Source organism: Lepus europaeus, chromosome 18 (genome assembly GCF_033115175.1).
Source record: "Lepus europaeus isolate LE1 chromosome 18, mLepTim1.pri, whole genome shotgun sequence".
Lineage (NCBI taxonomy): Eukaryota > Metazoa > Chordata > Mammalia > Lagomorpha > Leporidae > Lepus > Lepus europaeus.
The window spans coordinates 13,981,302-13,993,424 of record NC_084844.1 but is presented as its reverse complement, the minus strand read 5'-3'; the positions used below and the strand labels follow the sequence as shown (position 1 = coordinate 13,993,424).

General features: G+C 54.6%; 1 non-coding gene across 1 annotated transcript; it reads left to right on the top strand.

Annotated features, from left to right (window-relative positions):
- Positions 1-6,928: 6,928 nt before the first annotated feature.
- TRNAR-CCG (transfer RNA arginine (anticodon CCG)) lies at positions 6,929-7,001 on the top strand. The gene has a single exon. It is a non-coding gene; the product is annotated as a tRNA-Arg (tRNA).
- The last annotated feature ends 5,122 nt before the right edge of the window (positions 7,002-12,123 follow it).

The window sequence follows — 12,123 nt, the reverse complement described above, 5'->3', positions numbered from 1 at the left end:
GGCCGGCGCGATTTAAATTTCCCGGTGGCTCCGCGTTCCGATTGGCCAGTTCGAGCCTAAGCTTTGCGCCCATTGGTGGATTTAAAAAACACGTTAGAAGGGGAGGAGGGTCAGAGGGCCTAGAAGCGGAGCATAGCCTCGCGAGATGAAGGAGCGGTCGGGCGATATCCCAGAGCGCCTTGCAGCCCTGAGTGGGAGGACTACAGATCCCGGCATGCAGCGCGATGGGGCGGCTCCCAGCCCCGTCTGTCAGCCACTGACTGCGCGTTTCCGCATATTGCTCCTTGGTCGTATTTTTTGTTTTGTTGTTTTTTTTTGGAGCGGCTGTGTTAAGCAAATACCGAGAAAATAAAAAATAAAAAAGATCTGCTGTGACTTTGAGAATCTAATGTATTAATAAATTCCTTACAATTTTTTTTTAAAGTTCTGAAGACATCATACCTAAAACAGTTGTGTGAAGGGCATTTTGCGTTGTTTTGAGGGTAGAACCGGGGGGCCCAGGCGAGGCCTTCGGCCGCTGACCGAGCGGGGAGTAAAGCACCCTGCTGTCGGAATTTTTGTTTTTTTTTTTTTAATTGCGTCATAAGAGGCTGTAGAAGCCTCGGCGATGATAACAAACGGTTTATGATGTCTGCTTCTCCCAACACGTTTTACAAATTGTTAATTTCAAAGAATTGCTAATCTTCACCCAGATTTGCCAAATGCTGACATTTTGCGATATTTACAGGGAAACACCCGTTTCTCTGTGCATGTGCGTGTATATTTTGGAACCATTTGAAAGTTTCAAAAAGCGTGTCCTACCCTGACATTTTAGAACGCGTCTCCCGGGGGAGAGAGAGCCTATCTTACGTTGGTATAATCACACAGCAGTCATCAAACTCAGGAAAACTGAACTTTCCTGGTATTACTTATCGTATTCTGCGTTCAGCTTTGCCAGTTGTCCCTGGAATGTTCTGTGTTGTATTTAATGCATTCCCAAGTAAAATCTGCAGTTTTTGTCATGTTCTTTTTTTTTTTTTTTTTTTTTTTTTTACCAGTAAGGATGGTTGTTAGCATCAGGATTATGAGCCATGTGTTTTCTTTCTACTATTCTTCTGTGTTCTACAGGAAACTTGCATTGATCCTTTTACTATAAAATAATTTCAAACTGAACTTTGCCAATTCTTGCAGGAACTGACGCCTACTTCCCTTGTAGTACAGCAGCCAGCCAAGGGGCTCATAGGAGCTGCTCTTACTCCCACTCATCCCCATCCCCCTCCGTGCAAGAATGTGGAAGGAATTCCTGCCTGACCCAATCACCGCAGGGCCTCCTCTTGGCTGCCCGGAATGGTTCAGGGGCCGGCACATGACCTAAATTCATCCAGTTGGGAAGCCTGTGCCTTTTGTTTAATACTTGGAGGTGGGAAAGCAGGCTCTGATCTGAATAGAAGGCTGGGAGCCCTGAGACTCTGAATAACCAAATTGTAAAGAAACAGCTCTGAGCTGCAGCCTGCCTTACCTCGGCAGGTACGCAGGAGCCAATGCTGTTACTTCAGTTTCTTTTGCTTGAAAATATCGATTATGAGGTAGGAATTTGATGCAGCACAGCGGAATGCCGGGTTTGACTCCTGGGTACTCCACTTCCGAACCAGCTTCTTGCTGATGTACACCGTGGGAGGCAGAGGTGATGGTTCAAGTACATGGGGCCATCACCCATGGCTTCAGTTTGGCCCAGCCCTGGCTGTTACTGGTGTTTGGGAAGTAAACCAGTGGTTGGAAGTGTTCTCATGCTCTCTCTCTGTCCCTGACATTCAAACCCAGTGAAAATAAATCAATAAGCATATACTTTTAAAAACATTGAGCAGTATGTTCCCAGAAGATTCTAAGTGTTACACATACAGGGATGGAGTTAAGTGAGCAGGCACTTAGGCCAGCAGGCCAGCAGGTAGCCCGCAGGTGGCCCACATGGAAGGGCCGGTTGTGGAGTGTCGCTCCAGGGCACCTGCTGAACTGGGAAAGCCCCTAAGCTCAGGGCTGTGCAGGCTCCTCAGCTCCGCCCAGAAATGCAGATTACCAGGCTGGGAACTCCTGTTGGACCACTGGGAAACTCACCTGCAATCGCAAGTCTGCCTCTTGGACTGTCGCCTTCATGCAGCAGTACTCAACCTCTGGCTGCCTGCCTGCCCGAGCAGGTCAACACATCTACCTGGGCTCCCTCTCACGGGCTGTTCTAGTGGGTTCTTTTGCAGATACCTGGGAGATAGCAGGGGATGGCACAGGTAGTTGAGTTCCCGCCACCCATGTGGGAGGCCTGGATTGAGTTCCTACCTCGGCCAGCCCCAGCCTTGCAGGAGGAGTGAGCCAGCAGATGAGAGCTTTCTCTGTCTCTCTACCTCTCAAGTAACAAATAATATTTTTAAATAAAATGGGATTAGAAGGTGTTTTTTGTTGTTGTTTAAGATGTATTTATTTATTTGAAAGGCAGAGTTATACAGAGAGAGGAGAGGCAAAGAGAGAGAGAGAGGTCTTTCATCCGCTGGTTCACTCCCCAACTGGCCGTCCCACGCGGGTGCAGGGGCCCAAGGACCTGGGCCATCTTCCACTGCTTTCCCAGACCATAGCAGAGAGCGGGATCAGAAGTAGAGCTGCGGGGACTTGAACCAGCACCCATATGGGATACTGGCTCTGCAGACAGTGGCTTTACCCGCTACGCCACAGCGCCGGCCCCAGAAGGTGTTTATTTTCATGCAAGAACGTTCATGCTTGTTTTTTTAAATTATATGCACTGTTTATGAAATTTTTGAAGACCCCTCGTACGCATGTGGGTGATGGACACGAACGTTCATTCCTTAACATTCACAGTGTCTTGCAGAGTGTTGGAGACACCTCATCATCCCCCACCCATTCTCAAGGTCAACCACATGGCCACCAGCCATTCAGGGCCTACGCTGGCCATTCCTGCTGCCCACATCCGGTAGGTGGGGCTCCACTGTTTCTCAACTGTTGCAGTCTCCCCATCCACCAATAAGATGGCAGCAGGCTCTCCAGGGCCCTCCCCTTTCACCTGTCCTTCCTTCTTTTTTTTTTTTTTTTTTTTTTTTTTTTTATTTTTTTTGACAGGCAGAGTTAGACAGTGAGAGAGACAGACATAGAGAAAGGTCTTCCTTCCGTTGGTTCACCCCCTAAATGGCCATCACGGCCGGGGCATCGCGCTGATCCGAAGCCAGGATCCAGGTGCCTCTCCTGGTCTCCCACGGGGTGCAGGGCCCAAGCACTTGGGCCATCCTCCACTGCCCTCCCGGGCCACAGCAGAGAGCTGGCCTGGAAGAGGGGCAACTGGGATGTCCTTCCTTCTAAACGGAAGAGTCACAGAGAGAGGGAGGGACCGTCTGTCCAATAGCTCACTCCCCCAAAAGGCTGCCATGGCCAAGTCTGGGCCAGAAGCCTAGGGCTCCACCTGGGTCTCCCATGTGAGTGGCACGGGCCCATGCATGTGGGCCATCTTCCACTGCTTTCCCAGAACGCAAGTAGGGAGCTGGATCTGAAGGGCAGCAGCTGGGTCTCCAACAGGTGCTCACAATGCCGGCCCTGGAAATTTTAATCTTGAGTAGAAACACAGCAAGCAAGTGGTTGGAGCTGACAAAGCGACAGCCCCAAGAGGACAATGACCGCTAGCTGATGTGGCTGAGCTCCTCTCCTCTTTCTAGACCTTCTTGTCGGTTCTGTGAATTCTACAACATCCCTAAAGTAAACCCCTTTCTGACTGAAGGCAGTGTGAACGCAACCGTAAGTGTCCACCAAAACCCACATCCGCCTTCATTCGGAATGATTGTGGGTGTCCAGCCAGAGACTGCTTCCTCGTGTCCGTGGACACGAGCGGGACTCAGGAACAGCTCCAGTGAAATGATGTGTTTGTCTTCTGTGCTGGCACTTAGGAAGTACGTGTGGCTGCTTTTTCCTGGCTTGCAGTAGACAAGCATGGCCCCACGGGGACCTTCTGGGGGAGATGGTGCAGCTGCAAGGCAGAAAGAGCCTGGGTACTTAGATCACCTCCCAACCTGACCTCAGGTTTTACATGAGCAAATGTCTCCCATGAAAAGCCACAGCAGTTGTGGGCGTAGCTTCCTTGGCAGTTGGAATGACCCTAATTAAGCTGGCTTAGAACTGGCTTCTGGGGGCCAGTGCCATGGCACAGTAGGTTAATCCTTGACCTGCAGCGCTGGCATCCCATATGGGCACCAATTCAAGTCCCAGCTGCTCCTCTTCCCATCCAGCTCTCTGCTGTGGCCTGGAATAGCAGAAGATAGCCCAAGTGCTTGGGCCCCTGCACCCACACGGGAGACCTGGAAGAAGCTCCTGGCTCCTGGCTTCGGATCAGCGCAGCTCTGGCCATTGCGGCCATTTGGGTAGTGAACCAATGGATGCAAGACCTTTCTCTCTGTTTCTCCCTCTCACTGTCTATAACTCTACCTCTCAAAAAAAAAAAAAAAAAAAAAAAAAAAAAAAAAAGAGCTGGCTTTTGTTGCTAGCAACTCAAATCCCCCAAATGGAATGAAATATTGATACCTGAACTAAGGGATTGGCAGGGAAACGAGGCTTTTCTTTTCTTTTCTTTTCTTTTTATTTATTTTTTGACAGGCAGAGTGGAGAGTGAGAGAGACAGAGAGAAAGGTCTTCCTTTGCCGTTGGTTCATCCTCCAATGGCCGCTGCAGCTGGCGCGCTGTGGCCGGCACACTGCACTGATCCGAAGCCAGGAGCCAGGTGCTTCTCCTGGTCTCCCAGGCGGGAGCAGGGCCCAAGCACTTGGGCCATCCTCCACTGCACTCCCTGGCCACAGCAGAGAGCTGGCCTGGAAGAGGGGCAACCGGGACAGAATCCGGCGCCCCAACCGGGACTAGAACCCGGTGTGCCGGCGCCACAAGGCAGAAGATTAGCCTAGTGAGCCGCGGCGCAGGCCTCTTTTCTTTTTTTTAAGATTTATTTATTTGAAAGTCAGTTACCCAGACAGAGGAGGAGAGGCAGAGAGAGAGAGAGAGAGAGAGAGAGAGAGATCTTCCATCTGCTGGTTCACTCCCCAATCAGCCACAATGGCCAGAGCTGAGCTGATCCGAAGCCAGGGGACAGGAGATTCTAGGTCTCCCACGTGGATGTAGGGGCCCAAGAACTTGGCATCTTCTACTGCTTTCCCAGGCCATAGCAGAGAGCTGGTTTGGAAGTGGTGCAGCTGGGTCTTGAACCAGCACCCATATGGGATGCTGGCACTGCAGGTGGCGGCTTTACCCACTATACTACAGCGCTGGCCCCGAGGCACTTCAAATTGTTTAGGTGAGAGACTGGGAGGGAGCCAGCGCAGGGTTGATTTCATCAATATTCTGGTACGGAAGATGACAGTCCATCATCCCCACGGAGAGAGCAGCTCTGGAAGCCAGTGTTGTGACGCTGCGGGTTACGCTGCTGCTTGGGACACCAGCCTCCCACCCATATCCGAGAGCCAGGTTTGAATCTAGCTCTGCTTCCAATCCAGCTTCCTGCTAATGCACACCCTGGGAGTTAATAGGTGATGGGTCGTATCCTTGGGTCTCCGCCGTCCATGTGGGAGGCCCAGATGGAGTTCCAGACTCCTGGCTTTAGCCTGGCCCAGCTCCGGCTGCCGTGGGCAACTGGGGGAGTGAACCAGCGAATGGAGGATCTCTGTCTGTCTCTTCCTTTCAAATAAAGGTGAAACATAAATACACAAACTAAAGAAAAAGGAATCAGGCCCAGAAGCTCTTAGGCTAACAGGGAACAGGTGCACCCCTCTTCACCTGGAAGCAGGATAACAGATGTGAAGTCCGGAGCTGTTGGGAATATTCTGCCACCAGGAAGAAAGAACGAGAATGCAGCAGAACAGAGAACAGAATCGAGATCGGATCCTGGAGGTGCCCGTAAGCCCTGGGCCAACACACACCTGCAGGCAGCCCTGGGTCTCCTAGTTACAGGGGTCCAGCTGGCTTTCTCTCTTCCACCATCTGCCTGGAGGTGAATATGACCAACTAGCATTGCGGCCTCAGTCCGCGATCCTTTTAACCCACTCCTGCTTCCGCACCCGTCAGAGCATCTGTGAACGCGATGAGCAGCGCCTCAGATCTCAGGAAAACCACGTCCTGGCCGCCTGAGGGGCCCGGGCCACACAAGTGACAGATGACGGATCCCACACACCAAGGGTGTGAACGAAGCACACGGGATGCTCACGGCTACTCCCACGGGCAGCATTACGCTAGTTCAGTGTTTCCTTCGGTTTACCCGTATGTCACACAAATCTGCAAACAGCAGGCATTACAGGCCCAGGACGGGGACAGCGTCGTCTCTGGAAACCCTAAGTGCTGAACCTTCGCACGCCGCAGCGTCAGGACACAAAGTGTCTTCACCGCAGGTCTCCAGGGGGATAAGGAGCACTGTTCTGTATCTAGGGGCCTTGCTTGGCCTCGTGGGAGGGCAGATTCGAGCCCACCCTGGAATCCGACCACCGCCCCCCACGGTAAATGAGGCCCGGGCTGGGGCGGCAGGACCCCGCCATCCGCCACCCGCGAGGCTCCCCCGAGCGCCCACAGCAGCTGAGAACGGAGGGTAGGGCAGGCGTTGGAATTCTGGTTGGAAACCTCCCGCAAAGAACGCCGCGGACGGCGGACCCAACAGACGGAGCCCGCTCCTTAGCCAGGCAGTCCCCGCGGGGCGCGGAGGGTCACGCGCAGGGGCACTGGCGGCTGGGCTGCTCGCTCCGGAACGACTGCGCAGGCGCCGTCGGAGCCCCGGGGGAGTAGGTCGGCCCTGGCGCGCAGGCGCGCAGTGCGGCCGCTGGGGACGGCTTCTGAACCGTCCGCCGCCCAACGCGAGACCGCAGTGCAAGGGGGCGGGGGCGCGATGATGCCATCACGTAAGGAGACGGTGTGAGAACCCGGATCCTGTGGTGACCCAGTGGCCTAATGGATAAGGCATCAGCCTCCGGAGCTGGGGATTGTGGGTTCGAGTCCCATCTGGGTCGCACAAAATTCAGTTTTTGTGGGGGAAAAGGCGACGAATGGATCTCGAGGACAGGTTCTGAGATAGGTACTTCACTCATCTACTTTGATCTCCAGGCCAATTGTATTACAATTAACAGGTGTTTACACGTGGTGCTTAGAGACACCAGTAATGAGGGCTTGCACCTGGACCCTAGGTTTATTCCCCGAGAGGAGCCTTGGCTTTTTACCGAAGAAAACTTTCCCTCAGCCTCCTTGATGTGTAATTAACCAAAATCATGTGCATGTAAGGAAGAGTATTTACTCTGGCTTAATTTACATCGAGTTTTTTTAATTTGTGTGCATTTATTTTTCCTTCTCAATAGTCTTTTTTGTATTTTTTAAAGGGAACAATAAAGCCATAGGAAGCCCAAATCGGTGACTGGACAAATAATGTGGCCTCTTTCTCTAGCTGTTTAGGCTGGGCGTGGCCAGCAGAGTTCTGGCCTCATCCTTATCCCAAGGGACCCGGGAGCAGAGCCCCCGGCCCCGTGCTGGGCCCAGACTGCAGCTCCAAGGAGCTGTGCTGTTAGGACGAGCAGCTGTGGCTTCCTTTAGGGGTGAGCGTGAGGGGGTATGTGTGTGATTGGCACATCAGTGAAGTGGGAAGAAATACAACCACAGTTGCAGCTTTTCAGGGGCCTCCGTGTGCTAGCCCGACAAGTTCCAGCCCTGCCTGGGAACCTGTGCACGAGGAGTAACCCTGAGCGAATTCTCACACTTTGAAAGCAGCGGTGCCCTCAAGGCCGCGTGACATCCTGGATGTGAGGGTGGCTGTGGAATCAGGACACGGTTATTCCACGCTGTCCTGGGCTGTCCCAGGCTGTTCCAGGCTGTTCCAGGCTGTCCCGGGCTGTCCCAGGCTGTCCCAGGCTGTTCCAGGCTGTCCTAGGTGCCGGCTATGTGCCAGTGCTGAGAAGTGCATGGTGGTGTACAATGTTAGCACCAGGGCAAGGCAGGCTGCAGGTTTACGCAAACTCTCCGTGCTGTCTTTGCACTTTTTCTGCCCTTATTTCAAAATTTTAAAAAATGTATTTTTAAAAAGAGCAACTATACTGCCAATGAGAATTTTAACTCACATCCTCATCCCTCCCCCCCTTGTAAGAGCAGAGCGGAACTTTTAGATCAGAAAGGACTTTGGGGTCAGGAAGACGAGGGGGTCATTTCCAGCTCCATCCCTGGAGTCTCCGCATGCAGTCGGCGCTCAGAAAGCATGATGTGCATGACGTAGGCAAAGGACGGAAGGCAACCGTGCAGCCCTGGTCCCCTGTGTGCAAACTGCTGCTCTCGTATTCCAGAAGCCAGGGTCTGAGAACAGGGCACCCAAACCCAACCTGGGTTTTCCCTGGAGGCACAGACCCCCTCCCTGCCCACCTGACTTCCACCTCAGTTCTCCCCTTCACCCTCCTTATGCACCATGGCTCATTCAGCTGAAGTCAGCAAACACTGAGTGCCGACTGAATACCCAGATTCAGACACACACCCCGATGCAAATTCCGCATTTCCCTCTCCCACCACCTCCCACCTCTGCCCCACGCGTCCATCTCCTGCCTCAGAGGAAGAGCTGTCCCTCGTCCAGGCCCCGGCCAGCCCCTCTGTCTGCCTTGCACTGAGCCTCGCTGCTCAAAGTTGCCGGGCACTTGGTAAAGGCTCAGAAGATGCACACGCATCCCTTCCCCCTCTTGCCCCTGCCGGCCGTGTGCCCTCTCTGGCCTTTCCGTGAGCTCCGAGCGTTCCACAGCTTCTCTGCTCCCAGAAAGCTCTTCCCTGCCACCTGGCGCCTTGGTGCCCCCTTCGGAGCAGCCAGGCTGTCCTGGACTGTTCCAGGCTGTCCCGGGCTGTCCAAGGCTGTAACAGGCTGTTCTAGGCTGTTCTGGGCTATTCCAGGCTGTCCCAGGCTGTTCTACACTGTCTCAGGCTGTCATGGGCTGTCCCAGGCTGTCCCGGGCTGTCCCAGGCTGTCCTGGGCTGTCCCAGGCTGTTCTGGGCTATTCCAGGCTGTTTCAGGCTGTTCCACACTGTCTCAGGCTGTCCTGGGCTGTCCTGGGCTGTCTCAAGCTGTCCCAGGCTGTCCCGTGGTTGTTCCAGGCTGTTCCAGGCTGTCCCAGGCTGTTCTACAATGTCTCAGACTGTCATGGGCTGTCCCAGGCTGTCCCGGGCTGTCCCAGGCTGTTCCAGGCTGTCCTGGGCTGTCCCAGGCTGTTCTGGGCTATTCCAGGCTGTTTCAGGCTGTTCCACACTGTCTCAGGCTGTCCTGGGCTGTCCTGGGCTGTCTCAAGCTGTCCCAGGCTGTCCCGTGGTTGTTCCAGGCTGTTCCAGGCTGTTCCAGGCTGTCCCGGGCTGTCCCAGGCTGTCCCGGGCTGTCCCAGGCTGTCCCGGGCTGTTCTGGGCTGTTCCAGGCTGTCCAGGCTGTCCTGGGCTGTCCAGGCTGTGCTGGGCTGTTCCAGGCTGTCCCGGGCTGTCCCAGGCTGTTCCAGGCTGTTATGGGCTGTCCCAGGCTGTTCTGGGCTATTCCAGGCTGTCCCAGGCTGTTCTACACTGTCTCAGGCTGTCATGGGCTGTCCCAGACTGTCCCGGGCTGTCCCAGGCTGTTCCAGGCTGTCCCGGGCTGTCCCAGGCTGTCCCGGGCTGTCCCGGGCTGTCCCGGGCTGTTCCGGGCTGTCCCGGGCTGTCCCAGGCTGTTCTGGGCTGTCCCAGGCTGTCCCAGGCTGTCCCATGGTTGTTCCAGGCTGTTCCATGCTGTCTCAGGCTGTCCTGGGCTGTTCCAGGCTGTTCCACGCTGTGTCCGGGCTGTCCCAGGCTATCCCAGGCTGTCCCGGGGTTGTTCCAGGCTGTTCCAGCCTATCCCGGGCTGTTCCAGGCTGTTCCACACTGTGTCTGGGCTGTCCCAGGCTGTCCCATGGTTGTTCCAGGCTGTTCCAGGCTGTTCCACACTGTGTCTGGGCTGTCCCAGGCTATCACAGGGTTGTTCCAGGCTGTTCCATGCTGTGTCCGGGCTGTCCCAGGCTGTCCCAGGCTGTCCCACACTGTTCCACGCTGTCTCAGGCTGTGTCCAGGGCCTTCTGCACCTGCTCCCCTCACCGTGCTACCGCCTGCCCCTCTCCTCCTCTCCAGGGACCTCATGCTGGGCAAATGCAAGAAGCAGTGTCCAGCCGTTCTGTCCTGGCACAGCCCTTCCTTCAAGAAACACAGCTCTCTTCCCCAGGCTTCCCCAAGCAACTCCGCACTCTCCTTGACCCGCTCCTTTCTGTGGCCAGCCACGGACTGGAGCAGAGCAAAGGTAAGTCCCTGTGAAGACAGGGGCGCGGCGGCTCCGTGCATGGGGGCGGGGCTGGAGGACCAGGCTCAGGAGGCAGCGAGGATGGAGACACACCCGAGGCTCCCCCACCCCAAGAAGCTGCCGGTGCAGGGCCTCTCAGAGCCGGAGGCCGCCTCCGATGGTTCTCTTGGTGGTGAGAGCCGGAGGCCGCCTCTGATGGTTCTCTTGTCCTGGGGCCACTTGCTCCAGAGCCTGGGGAGAAGCTCCCAGGTGCTCCCGCTTGTGTCCCAGATCTTTCTACTGTGACTGATGGGGTCGTGGGGGAATTTCCCTCCCACCAAACCTCCCCAAAGCGTCCGGGAAGGAAACCGAAGCCCTACCAGCAAGAGGCCTGGGTGCTCAGAGTGTGGAACCCCAGCCCCTTTTCTCTGGACTTGTTCTTCTGAGAGTCCTGTAGGACTGCCGTGTCACCACTGTGTCACAGCCATGATTCTTTACAGATTCCCACTATACTCCTGGTTTATAAATGTTTGTCTATTTATGTTCATTTTATTTGCGTGTGTGTGTGTGTGTGTGAGTGAGAGAGAGAGAGAGAGAGAGAGAGAAAGAGAGAATGTGCTGGTTCATTCCCCAAATGCCCCCAACAGCTGAAGCTGGGGGCCAGGACGAAACAGCTGAGAACTCACTGTTTCCCGCGTGGATGGCAGGGACCCAAGGACTTGAACCTTTGCCTGTGGCCTCTCCAGGTGCACCTTAGTAGCAAGGTGGAATCGAGAGTGGAGCCGGGACTCAAACCCAGGCATCCAATTTGCGGTATGGAATTCTTCCAGGCTGGTGTCACCCATCCCCAGACTCATGTTTTAACACCTAAAGTGTGTGCCTTTTGCTGTTAGTAATAGACAAAGGCATCACATCTTGGAATAAAGTTAATGGCTTCTGCCTAATAGCTGTATCTGACTTCTTATATCAAAGCCAAGAAGAAAGATAAAATTACAAGATACGTAACATTTTTGAAATTTGGTTCTAAATCAACATGAAGAATTGCAGACGCTCTGCTGTGGCAGCCACGCATCGTCTGTGTTTTGGGACTTCAAGACCAGTGCGTCTCCTCCTGCCCCCCAGTCTCCCTCCTGTTCCCTCTACCCCCCCACCCCCGCCATTGGTCAAAGGCCAGTTGTGCTCTGCAGGGGATCTTCGGCCATAATGGTCACGACTGGGAGGAAAGCTCATTCCTGGCCGCTCATGGGGGAGGGCGGGTGCTGCAGAGCCGAGCCTAGGACAATGAACGACCCAGCCCCCATCCTGGCAAAGTGAAGCAACTGTCAGCGGCGAGACAGGGTGTATTAATAACACTGATGGACCACGTCACACATTGCAGGCCCCACGTGTTGACCCAAATCTTTTTGTGTGTGTTTTAAAGATTTATTTACTTATTTGAAAGAGAGGCAGAGGCAGAGGGAGAAAGGGAGAGAGAGAGAGGGAGAGAGAGGCGTCTTCCATTCCACTGGTTCACTCCCAGGATGGCTGCAATGGCTGATCTGAAGCCAGGAGCCAGGAGCTTCTTCCATGTCTCCCATGCAGGTGCATGGGCCCAAGCACTTGGGCCATCTTCCATTGCTTTCCCAGGCCATAGCAGAGAGCTGGTTCAGAAAAGGAGCAGCTGGGACTCGAACCAGTGCCCCTATGGGATGCCGGCACTGCAGGTGGTGGCTTTACCCGCTTTGCCACAGTGCCAGCCCCACCCCTGCTTTTACGACTTCTGGGTCCCCAGCCGGTCCACAAAAGGAGAGAGGAAGTCAAGGGGCCTCCAGACAGACATCTAGGAGAGCTGGGTGTGAATCTGCCCA